Source organism: Temnothorax longispinosus, chromosome 8, assembly GCF_030848805.1.
Source record: "Temnothorax longispinosus isolate EJ_2023e chromosome 8, Tlon_JGU_v1, whole genome shotgun sequence".
Lineage (NCBI taxonomy): Eukaryota > Metazoa > Arthropoda > Insecta > Hymenoptera > Formicidae > Temnothorax > Temnothorax longispinosus.
In genome coordinates, this window is record NC_092365.1 from 12,520,513 (window position 1) to 12,532,325 (window position 11,813).

General features: G+C 32.0%; 1 long non-coding RNA gene across 1 annotated transcript; it reads right to left on the bottom strand.

The window, feature by feature from the left end:
* Nucleotides 1–197: 197 nt before the first annotated feature.
* On the bottom strand, nucleotides 198–1,985 carry LOC139818018 (uncharacterized). The gene is made up of 4 exons (XR_011733363.1): nucleotides 1,451–1,985; nucleotides 1,150–1,322; nucleotides 904–1,058; nucleotides 198–808 (listed from the first exon to the last, which is right to left on the bottom strand). It is a non-coding gene; the product is annotated as an uncharacterized lncRNA (long non-coding RNA).
* Nucleotides 1,986–11,813: the final 9,828 nt, after the last annotated feature.

Here is an 11,813-nt window from a genome sequence, read left to right on the forward strand (position 1 = left end):
ATCAATATATCATATTTTATTATTTATTATAAAAATATCTTATTAAATATATAATCTTATTACATCTTATTATATTTTATATCTTATAAAAAAATATATGATTGCAAAAAATAATTTTATATTAATATTGCAAAAAACTAATTTTAAATTAATATTGCAAAAAACTAATTTTATATCTATTAATAGATATTGCTTTCTTATATTGAAGAAAAACAGAACTCAAAATGTGATTTAAAAAATTATTGAACTGTGATAAAATAATCGAACTGAATATGAATGAAAAATAACATTTTCTTTTATATAAACTGTGTAAAGTGCTGTTAGTTTACCAACCTGTGTTGGTAAACTAACTAAAGGTTAAATCATATGTCTATTTTTGTCTAATTTAAAGAAAAAACAAAGACATACGACTTTTAACTATTAGTTAGTTTACCAACAGGTTGGAACAAACTCACTTTTTCATACTACTTCTGAGTTTCTAAGGTTTCTTTTTCCATGCTATACTTCTGTATGACCTGTAATACTTCAATTACACATTTTAATCGTTTTTCTTGTGGCACTGTATGTAGTGCTGCTGAGATAGATAGAAATAGAGATTCTTCTGGCTGATTTTGTTGGGTTTTATGGGTAGGATGCAAACGATCATTGACCATCTCTGTTAGCGCTTTTATATTAGAAGAATGCTTCTCTATGGTAGAACACACATTTTCCTGAATTTTCTTTTTTTTTATATAAAAGTTATCTGGTGTAGGAGCAGTTCGTTTCAAAGATGATGGGCTCATAGACGGAACAGTGTCTCCATCAGATTCTGTAAAAAAAGAAAGCACACATAAATAATTATAAATAAGTACTAACAATTTAATGCACTAATTACATGCGTTAACTGAAAATAAGATAATATGCCTATAGAAAAAATGCTGTTTTCCAAATCGGAGTTCCATAACGAGGAGCCAGGAGATGGACTGTTCTCTAGTATTGCTGGACTTGAAGGTGCTACAGGTAGAGAAGGTGATGGACTTGGCCTCTGAATGATATTCTTCGGAAAGTTGGATGTTGTTCTGTAAAAAAGATAACATTGTCACGTAACAATTATATAATAGAAACTAATGAAATTGACAAAGAGAATAGAATATTCTATAATTATCTTACCGTCTGGGTTTAATCACGTCTTTCAAAAACTCCAAGTCTTTACAGTGGCCAGTTACTAATATATGTTGGTTGTCCTGCCCCAGCTCCGGATCGCGGGGCGCTCTCCTTTTCTTTTTTTGCTTCTCGACCGAATTTTTGTCTCAATTTATAAAATTCTTTCTCGGCATCTGGACCTGAAACACATACAGAAAAAAATGAAACACAAAGAGAAAAGGGGTAGCAGCAATAATTGATAGGTACTCAACCTCAAAAATATATTACATTCACAACAGCTGGATTTTCACCGTGTATAATAACTTACCGGAAAGTACAGAGGTCAAGGCACTTCCGATACTCGTTTAGCACAAACTTTTCATTTGTTGATCTTTGTGTGAAATGCATCGTTTTTTCCATAATAACTCGTTGCTTCTCACCAGCCCAATCAATTCTCTACACGATAATAAGTTTAAAAAAGTTTCATCTTCCAACTGAGCACTTTCCTCGTATTCCATGATGAATACGTACCAAAAACACTACAATAGAAAAAAAGAATACTTTCGGATGCCGAGAAAGAATGTTATAACTTGACTCTTGAGATCTTTATAGCGGTCTTCGGTTCGGATCACGTGTATTTACTGTTTCGACAAAAACAATTATGGCAGCGCGCGGCGTGATGACGCGTAACAGCACTCTGATTGGTTGGCTCTTACGTTCACATCTGGCGTAGTCGTGAAAGATGAAGTTCAACCATCTTCCACAACACGCTTTACAACCGCAGTACCGCTTTACAACCACGCCGTACAACACTCTTACAACCACTTACGACCACGCTTACGCAATTGTAGAATAGCCTTAATACGAACACGCGCAACGGTTGTACACAATACAGTAACCGACGCGACGAGGGAGTAAGTCGAGGGGAAGTGAAATTCCTGACGATGAATGTAAACAATTGTAAGAACTTCGAATCGCGTCTAGGCGGCGAAACGCCCCGGTCATGACGGAACACACGATAATATTCAATAAAACGAAGTAATTACACTAGCGCAATAACACACGGCCATAGCCGTCGCGTGCCCGATAGAGTGACTCTAATAAAGAACACACTTGTCGCGAAAGAGTACACGCTTATCCGATAAATCGGATAGATGATAAACAGAGTATTTACCGTTCGTTGCCAGATCGTCATGGATGATGACGACAAGGGATCCTAGCACGGGATGCTCTGTCCGAGTCCGTCGCCTGAGAGAAACAGCGTCGTGCAGCGTCTATGAAAGACGTCGGCTTAGATGGAAGGTCCTGTCTCCTAGATGCTGGCGCCCGACGTGGGGCTGCAACGCCGAGGCCTCGCTGGCCCGCACGCACTAAGTTCGCTCGACGAATGTCGCGCACCGTATACGTTAATAATAATGAATAGCAAATGACACTAGTCGCGTAAACTATTAAACAACGTTCTTAATCGTACTGCCGAATGTACTTAGAAACGAAAGATCACTGAGCTATCGACTGATATAAGATATCGCAAGCTCGAATAAAGAAAGCAGAGACCAGATCTCGCGTGTTGTCGCTTTTGCGTGTTCCGAGTTCCGACCGACTCCGCAATTTTACGCGCGAGAATCGTGTCTCGAGCCGGTAAAACGAAAGACGATCGCGCGAGCTCGCGGCCCCCCTCGCCGCGTCGCTGTCGCTGTCGCTATCCGGGATTGCTTCACGTGTCATTGTCCTTGACGATCTGGCAACGAACGATAAATACTCTGTTTATCATCTATCCGATTTATCGGATAAGCGCGTACTCTTTCGCGATAAGTGTGTTCTTTATTAGAGTCACTCTATCGGGCACGCGACGGCTATGGCCGTGTGTTATTGCGCTAGTGTAATTACTTCGTTTTATTGAATATTATCGTGTGTTCCGTCATGACCGGGGCGTCTCGCCGCCTAGACGCGATTCGAAGTTCTTACAATTGTTTACATTCCTCGTCAGGAATTTCACCTCGCCTCGACTTACTCCCTCGTCGCGTCGGTTACTGTATTGTGTACAACCGTTGCGCGTGTTCGTATTAGATTTTCCGATTACTTTACATTTTGCGGAATGTAAGCCTTGCGTTGATTCATTTGCGTTACCTTACTTATATTTTACTTCTGGCGTTAATTTAGTTGCATTTATTATTTGCGACGAGTCTTACGTTGACTCATTTATACGTTATATATTATTCGCGTTGCATTTTTTACATTGTAATCATATTGACCCACTTGCGATACATAACTTGCATTTTACTTTTTTATTACGTTACTTTACTTGCGCCCCATTATTCATGTTATCTATCATGCGTCAATTTACTGGCGTTACACATATTACGTGCATTAATTAGCTCGGATTGTAATATCTGGTTTATTCTGACCGCATCAAATTTCTTATACATTACTATACCTGCATTACCGTTATGTCCGGAGCTTTATCGGTGTTACACTACTAATATTGTTATATTTGAGTGGCGATACGCACATTATATCTTTCAGTAATTCACTTGGATTATACTATTAGCTTTTTTTCTTTATGGATTTACTACCGAAACACTATTCGCATTATTTCTTTCATTTACTCACTTGTGTTAAATTACTCGCTCTATATCTTTCATTGACTTATCTGCTTTACTTATATTATTTGTATTCCACCTTACATTTCTTTACTAGCGTCATATATTATTCACATAACTTTACTCAGATCGCAATACCTGTTGTCACTTTGTACGATATATTTATTGCGGTATCATACTTGCTTACCGCAACTTGCAACATTTATTTCATATTATATTATTGCCTTTATTTTTTTTAATACTTGCATTCTATAACCTGTTTCTTTATTGTGTGTCTCATTGCATTGTATTTTAATTTATTTTATCCTGAAACTATTTCAGGTTGTTCTTCTGCGATACAAACTTGGAAGGTGAACTGAGCGTTGTGTGCCTTTTTCCGTATTATTCTGATTTTTTCAACTGTATGCAACGTAGCATAAAATGAGCGACGAAGAATTTATTACTAAAACATTAAAAGAATGGGGTCTGGAAAAGTGGACATCAAAATTTTTGGGTATGTTAACTTCAAAATTCTTTTCTCGTATATTTGGATAATAGGATATACTGCATATTCAATGTACTTGTTAAAATTGGTAAACATTACGTGTCATCAATATTGAAAAAGTAATATGTAGTGTATAAAAAATTGATTGGAATCTTACAGACCAAGAAATAAGCCCTTCATTATTGTTAAGTATTTCGGAACAAACATTATTTGAATTAATACCTACCGTTGGTGCAAGATGTGTTTTTATAGAGAAAAGGAAACAGTTTTTAAAAGAACAGTCAACAAAGGTTAGAAGGAATAAAATTAATAATGAAGATAATAGTATGTGTAATTACTAAGGTGTGTCAGTTTAGAGCAACTTTTTTTCATTTCACGAATAGCATATATACTTGCAGGAAGGTAAAATAAGATACCTGTTAAAGTTTGAGCCCTTAATATTAACAGGTCGCTCATCGCAATTTTTAATTTTTCATTTAGTCCTAAGATAGAAAAAATTTTATAACTATCTAACAAATAGTAATACAGCATTGCACTACATAGATTTTTGTAGTAAATTTACCGCTCTACAAAAAGATCTCTTATCATTTTTTCATAAATTCAACCGTTCAAAAGATATTCAAAGTTAAAGTTTGATAAATTTTATAAAACTTGTTTTTGCTTCTTATGAATTTTGTATCATATCGACTATCAAAAATTATGAAATAATTAATACATATTTTTGTAGAAAATTTAACGATCTACAAAAAAGGTCTCTTATATTTTTTTTCATAAATATAACCATTTAGACAATATAATTTTTATACACTTTGAACTTTAAACCTTAATATCGTCTAAATTGTTATACTTATGAAAAAAATTTAAGAGACCTTTTTTGTAGATCGTTAAATTTTCTATAAAAATATGTATTGATTATTTTATAATTTTTTATATTCGATATGATACAAAATTCATAAACACCACATATCCAAAGAAACAATAGAACAAATACAAGAAAAAGAAGTCGAATCTCATAAAATATTGGAACAAAATGAAAACGCAATACTAATAGAAATACAAGATTCCGTGGCTTATGAATCAAAGGATACCGATATTAAAAATGTGTATTCCTTAGTAAGATTTTTTGAAATTTCAACTTTTTTTTAAACTTCAGTAAAACGTAGCATAATTTGAAAATATAATACTTTTCATAAATACGTATTTGATTTTGTATTACATAAAAAAACATGTTTATACAGTTTTTCTTATTCTTACAAATCAATACATCATTTATACATCTTTTTAGGATTATAAAAAAATTTTGGAAGAATCTATAGATGGAAGAATTATTATTGCTAATTATAAAAAAGAAATAAAACTTAAGGATGTATGGGTGACATCTCAAAGCATTACCAAAAATCTAAAAATTTCATAGATTGTTCTATTATTACGTCTAAGTATCTGTGTAAAATTTCAGCACAATTCTCTTACTGGTTTAAAAGTTATTTAATTTTTTTGTTTGCATTAATTTTTATCATATCTCGGGATTGGCTGCACCAATCTTATTCGGACTAGTCGCAATCGAAAGCTTGTATCGACATTATATTTAAAAAATGTCGTTAGATTTTTTATTACGGTTTTAGTTTCTGAGATATTTTAATCAAAAGTTTGTTGACGTATGAAATTTCTTCTTATTCTTATAATTTGATGAGGAAATAGCATTACGAATTAAATCAAATTTTGTACATATGCTAATGAAACTATGATAAATATTCGTACAAAAGTTCATTTGAATCCACTTACTCGTTTAAAAGTTATTTACCTAAAACTGTAGCAAAATGTGGTCAGTACGCTGCATAACCTATTTTAGTTTATGAGACTTGGCAACATCGCAGTGAGGCAGTACAGATCAATGTATTGAAAATGTAAACACTTTGAGTCAATATCGAAATTTTATCGAAATTTTTTACGATATTCAACATTTTTCGGCATTTTGATTCCGCGCTTGAAAGGTGACAGGCAGTAATGCCAACGTAGAAAATAATGGCGGTGTTGCCATATTTAAAGCTGGCATTAAATGGTATATTTTATGTTTACATTTTGTTTTAAAATTATTAATTAAATATATATAACTTATTACTTTTATATTAAATATATATCGATACCTATAGTAACCGAAAATCGTCTTATAAATTATTCGTTTTTTCGTTTTTTGCAGTTGATTTCAGGGCATTTTCAAGACCAAAAGTTTCTGTCGTTGATTACGAAAAATATTAATTATAAATATTCTTTTTTTTGAAGACGTTAAAAATCATGTTATTTTACGATAGTTGAACTTCTTATATAATATAAATTTATTTATTTTATATTTCAAGCGATATAAATCTAAGAAATCTGCAGTTTTCAAATTTTAATCACTTTTTGCTGGTATTGTACAACCCAAACATCCTTAACAGACAATTACGTTCCAAACTTGTTGACGTAATTGTAACGAAATTAATGTCTTTGTTCTATAGTGACAAACAAGGGTAAGATAATATTTTAGAAATATTTTAATTTAGTTAATTTGATAAAGAAAAATAATAATTTATACATTTATAAATAAACTAAGATATCTCTAAAACAAGTAAAGTGTGCAAGTAGAAACCTGCACATTGCTTTCTCATAGTTTTTAAGTGTGCAAGTAGAAACCTTTGCTCACAAAGCTTCCTCTATTTGTTTTGGCTTCCTCATAGAGGAAGCTTTGTGAGCAAAGGTTTCTAGAGACCTTTGATCACGTATAAAGCTGAGTCTAATCAACCAAATCTTAAAGAATTATATATGAAATAGGGGTAGAAAAGACTGAAAAATATAATAAAATTAGAAATAGATCGATATCTCCAAATTTACGGAAATTAAACCATAAACAAACATTTCTGCAAAAATTCAAAATTTTATTAAATAAGAACCCCTTGATTATTAACAATTTTTATTAATTCTATATATTCTTCAGTTTTTTCTACCCCTATTTCATATATAATTCGTTGAGATTTGGTTGATTAGTTCTGGAGTTATAGAAATTTCGGTAAATTTGGCACATACATACACACATACACACATACACACATACATACACACATACCGACATTTTTTAAAATAGCGATTTTTAGAACATTCTGAACACATTGGCAAAAGCAACTAAAAAAAAATTTTTTTACGAAAACAAAGCTTTCTCTATGAGGAAGCAAAACGAACATTTTGAGTTTATTGCAACTCAAATTGTAAAAATATTTCCTACTGAAAATAGCAGTATCTATTACGTTGCACCTAAAACTGAAGGGCCTCAACAAAAAATTTCTAAAGGAAAATTAGTGGATTCTTATAGAAATAAACTGAGAGAATGTCGAAAATGTGGATTAATAAATAGGAAAAGAAAGAAATCTCAGGACGATGAAGAAATAGAAGAAGATGCAGAGTCTATTTCTCAGAGTACATGCATAATTCATATCACACACGTGCATACACGTACTCTTACTCATACACATACATATACACACATACACACACACACACACACACACACACACACACACACACACACATACACAAATATTTATTAGGGTGCATTCCTAGATCACCACCTAAAAGAACTTGATAAACATTAATTATACGTTAGACTTTTTCATATACAAATTATATCATTTTGAAGAAAGTATATAAATATTAGGTGTATTTATTTTTTTCCCGTAAAATCAATATTTATCAAGTTATTTTAAATAGTACATTCTACCAACTCGTCATATATATTTTTTCTGCATGTACGTGTATATAACAATTTTTAGTTTTCTGTACAGAGTTTATAAAAAATGCTACTAACAAGTTTGTATAAAATTTTGCAGAGGAGAAGGACAAGTGTATAACCCATTTTAATTGGCTAAAATATAATACAGCATGGTTTATGGTACAAAATCATTGGGAGCATTCGCGAGCACTTAGACAAGAACGTATTGCAAAGCTACATATATAATAACTTACATACGTTATTTGAGGAATGGCCTGTTTTAAAGCAACCACACAGATATCCTTTGGTAACTATCTTCTATATAATTAATGTTCTTTATATAACTGTTATCTACTGCAAAAATGTAATGTATTATATTTGTCTCTTCTTACATTTTTTTAAAACAATTTTTCTCTTACTTAAGAAAAGAAATTTGAAGTTCAAAGAAAAACATACCTAAAAATATTAATGTCTACTTTCCAAGATTTCATTCTTTTAATATTTCAATAATAAAATCATTGTCACTTATTTTATATTACGATTTGTGTCTTAATTAACGATTTTTCACGATTAAGTTTTAGAATAATGCTTTATAAATATATTTGTATAACATGTGCCACTAGTAATAAAAGGATTATATAAACTGCATATATTTTAAGAGAATGAGTTATTTTTCTAGAAGTATTTTATATTTTACATAATTATTGATTACCACATTTTATATATTTTTATTTTAATTATGTGTATGTATGCGTGCACACACGTACACGCGTGGATTTTATCTTTTAACATTATTTACAGATTGACAATGATTATATTTTTTCTTTTGAGGAAACGACTAATATTTATACTGAATGAGCACAATTCTCACAAAAATTACAAAAAGTTATTAAAGAGAATCTAAAAGATAAATATTATTATACATTATATCATGAGAGCACTTTAGATGAGATAACAGAAGGTAAAGCAAAAATATGATATGCATTGAAATATTTAAGAAAACCAGTACCTCGAAAAAAAACCAAGTGGTAGTATCATTAATTTTATTCAAAAATAAATAAAATCTATTCTAACCTAGGTGGTAGTAGCTTTAATTTTTTTAAACAAAATTATTAAATTACAAAATTGTTACTTTATTTAATCCAAGTGATATCTACTTCGAAAAAGCCTAAATAACAAGTGGTATCTATTAAAAAAAAAAAAAAATATGTGAAATTTTTTAATACTGCGCCAATTACAAAAAGAGAATATATACCTAAAAAAAAACCAAGTGGTAGTATCATTAATCTTAAATTCAAAAATAAATAAAATCTATTCTAACCTAGGTGGTAGTAGCTTTAATTTTTCTTAACAAAATTATTAAATTACAAAAAAGTTACTTTATTCAATCCAAGTGATTGATATCTATCTCGAAAAAACCTAAATAACAAGATAAACTCAATCCAAGTGATACGTACCAACCTAAGTGGTAGTAGCCTTATTTCTCCTTAACAAAATTATGTCACAAAATTGCGTTGTCTAACTCAACCTAAGTGACATGTATCTTCAAAAAATATATGAAATCTTTAAATTACGCCAACTACAAAGAGAATATATATATTGCTTTGAAAAATAATTGTAGTGCAACTACTTTTAAAAAATAAAACAAAATTGTGTTACCTAACTCAACCCAAGTGGTATGTATCTTTGTATTCCTGAGAGTCTTTCTATCAACCCAAGTGGTAATAGTTTTAATTCTCCTTGATAAAATTATAATATTACAAAGAATTATTTTAATCACAAAGAATTAAAGAGGTAACATTATAAAATAAAAATATTTAATTAAAATAAAATAAATAAATTTTTCTTGTAAAAAACTTGGCGCTGCTTTGTCCAAGGTCAACCTAGACAAACTTGCATAGGTGCATAAGCATATGCATAAAGAGCATAACTGCATAAATATGCATAAACATATTGACGTATAAAGCGTCATCTACAATGGCAGCAGGAGTATACAGTAAGACGTAAGCAGTAAGTTATTGACTAATGGGATTTTTACAATTCAAGAATAATCGACTGTGATTGGTCAATAGAATAGTTTACTGCTTACGTCTTATTGCATACTCCTGCTGCCATTGTAGACGACGCTTAACGCCGTAACTGATACGTTTCTTGTGCGTTGACCCACGTTTCATTACACTACGTTGCCATACGACAGTCTTGTGCAAAGGTTGTAAACCTTAAAAAAGCAGCGCCAAGTTTTTTACAAGAAAAATTTATTTATTTTATTTTAATTAAATATTTTTATTTTATAATGTTACCTCTTTAATTCTTTGTGATTAAAATAATTCTTTGTAATATTATAATTTTATCAAGGAGAATTAAAACTATTACCACTTGGGTTGATAGAAAGACTCTCAGGAATACAAAGATACATACCACTTGGGTTGAGTTAGGTAACACAATTTTGTTTTATTTTTTAAAAGTAGTTGCACTACAATTATTTTTCAAAGCAATATATATATTCTCTTTGTAGTTGGCGTAATTTAAAGATTTCATATATTTTTTGAAGATACATGTCACTTAGGTTGAGTTAGACAACGCAATTTTGTGACATAATTTTGTTAAGGAGAAATAAGGCTACTACCACTTAGGTTGGTACGTATCACTTGGATTGAGTTTATCTTGTTATTTAGGTTTTTTCGAGATAGATATCAATCACTTGGATTGAATAAAGTAACTTTTTTGTAATTTAATAATTTTGTTAAGAAAAATTAAAGCTACTACCACCTAGGTTAGAATAGATTTTATTTATTTTTGAATTTAAGATTAATGATACTACCACTTGGTTTTTTTTTAGGTATACAGGGTGTTCGATATAAAAGTAACCACTCGAATACGGGGGGTAGATTGGGTCAAACTGAAAAGAAAAGTCTCGTACCATTTTGCAAAATTCGCAATAGTTAACGAGTTATTAAATAAAACGTCTGAGCGAATGAGCGCACAAGGAGCGATAAAGGCGGGCCTCGGCGGCTGGCTGGGCTGGCACGGTGCCCGGCGCGCGGCGAGCGGTGGGGGTCGAGAGACGAGCGGCGAGCGGGGCGCGGCGCGGCGCGGTGAACGTCGAGCGACAGATGTTATACACCGCGGCGAAAAAGTATTAGAGCCAGCCCATACTAAACTTACGATAATTCCTTCGCGTAAACGGGATTTTGTAGTAACTTACAATAATTTACTCCGCGTAAACGAGTGAATTATCGTAAGTTACTACAGAAGTAACGCGCTCGCGTAAACGTAGTAACAGGTAGCACACGTATTGCATAGGCATTGCCGTAGCGTCTTACGCCTTAGATAATATTAATTAGTTTAGCTTGAATTATGTGTAATAGAAACATTTAATTTTAGTAAATTTAATTATTTTGCATGTCAAAGTTTACGAGGTTTACCAAGCTTCACTTTAACGTTTGTTTATGTTAGCATAACTTTAATGGTGCGTGTCCACCTGCGAGTAAAACTCTCGAGAGTAGATCATAAATATATATATCGTGCGACTGTTTGTCTGTCCGTCCGTCCGTTCGTCCGTTTGTCCGTCTGTTATATATATTTACATTGCGTTATTTGGTGGATTTAAAAAAAATGTCTAGAAAGAGAAGAAAAGGAAATTTGTCTAGAGTGAGTTCGGAGGGCAGGCGTAAACGACAGCAGCGAGAAAGTGAGAGTATGGAGGAAAGGAGAAAGAGATTAGAAAATAATGCAGAGAGACATGCACAGCAAAGACGACGACAAGAAGAAAGTGAGAGTATGCAGGAAAGAAGAGAAAGATTAGAAAATGATGCAGAGAGACATGCACAGCAAAGACGATGACAGGAAGAAAGTGAGAGTATGCAGG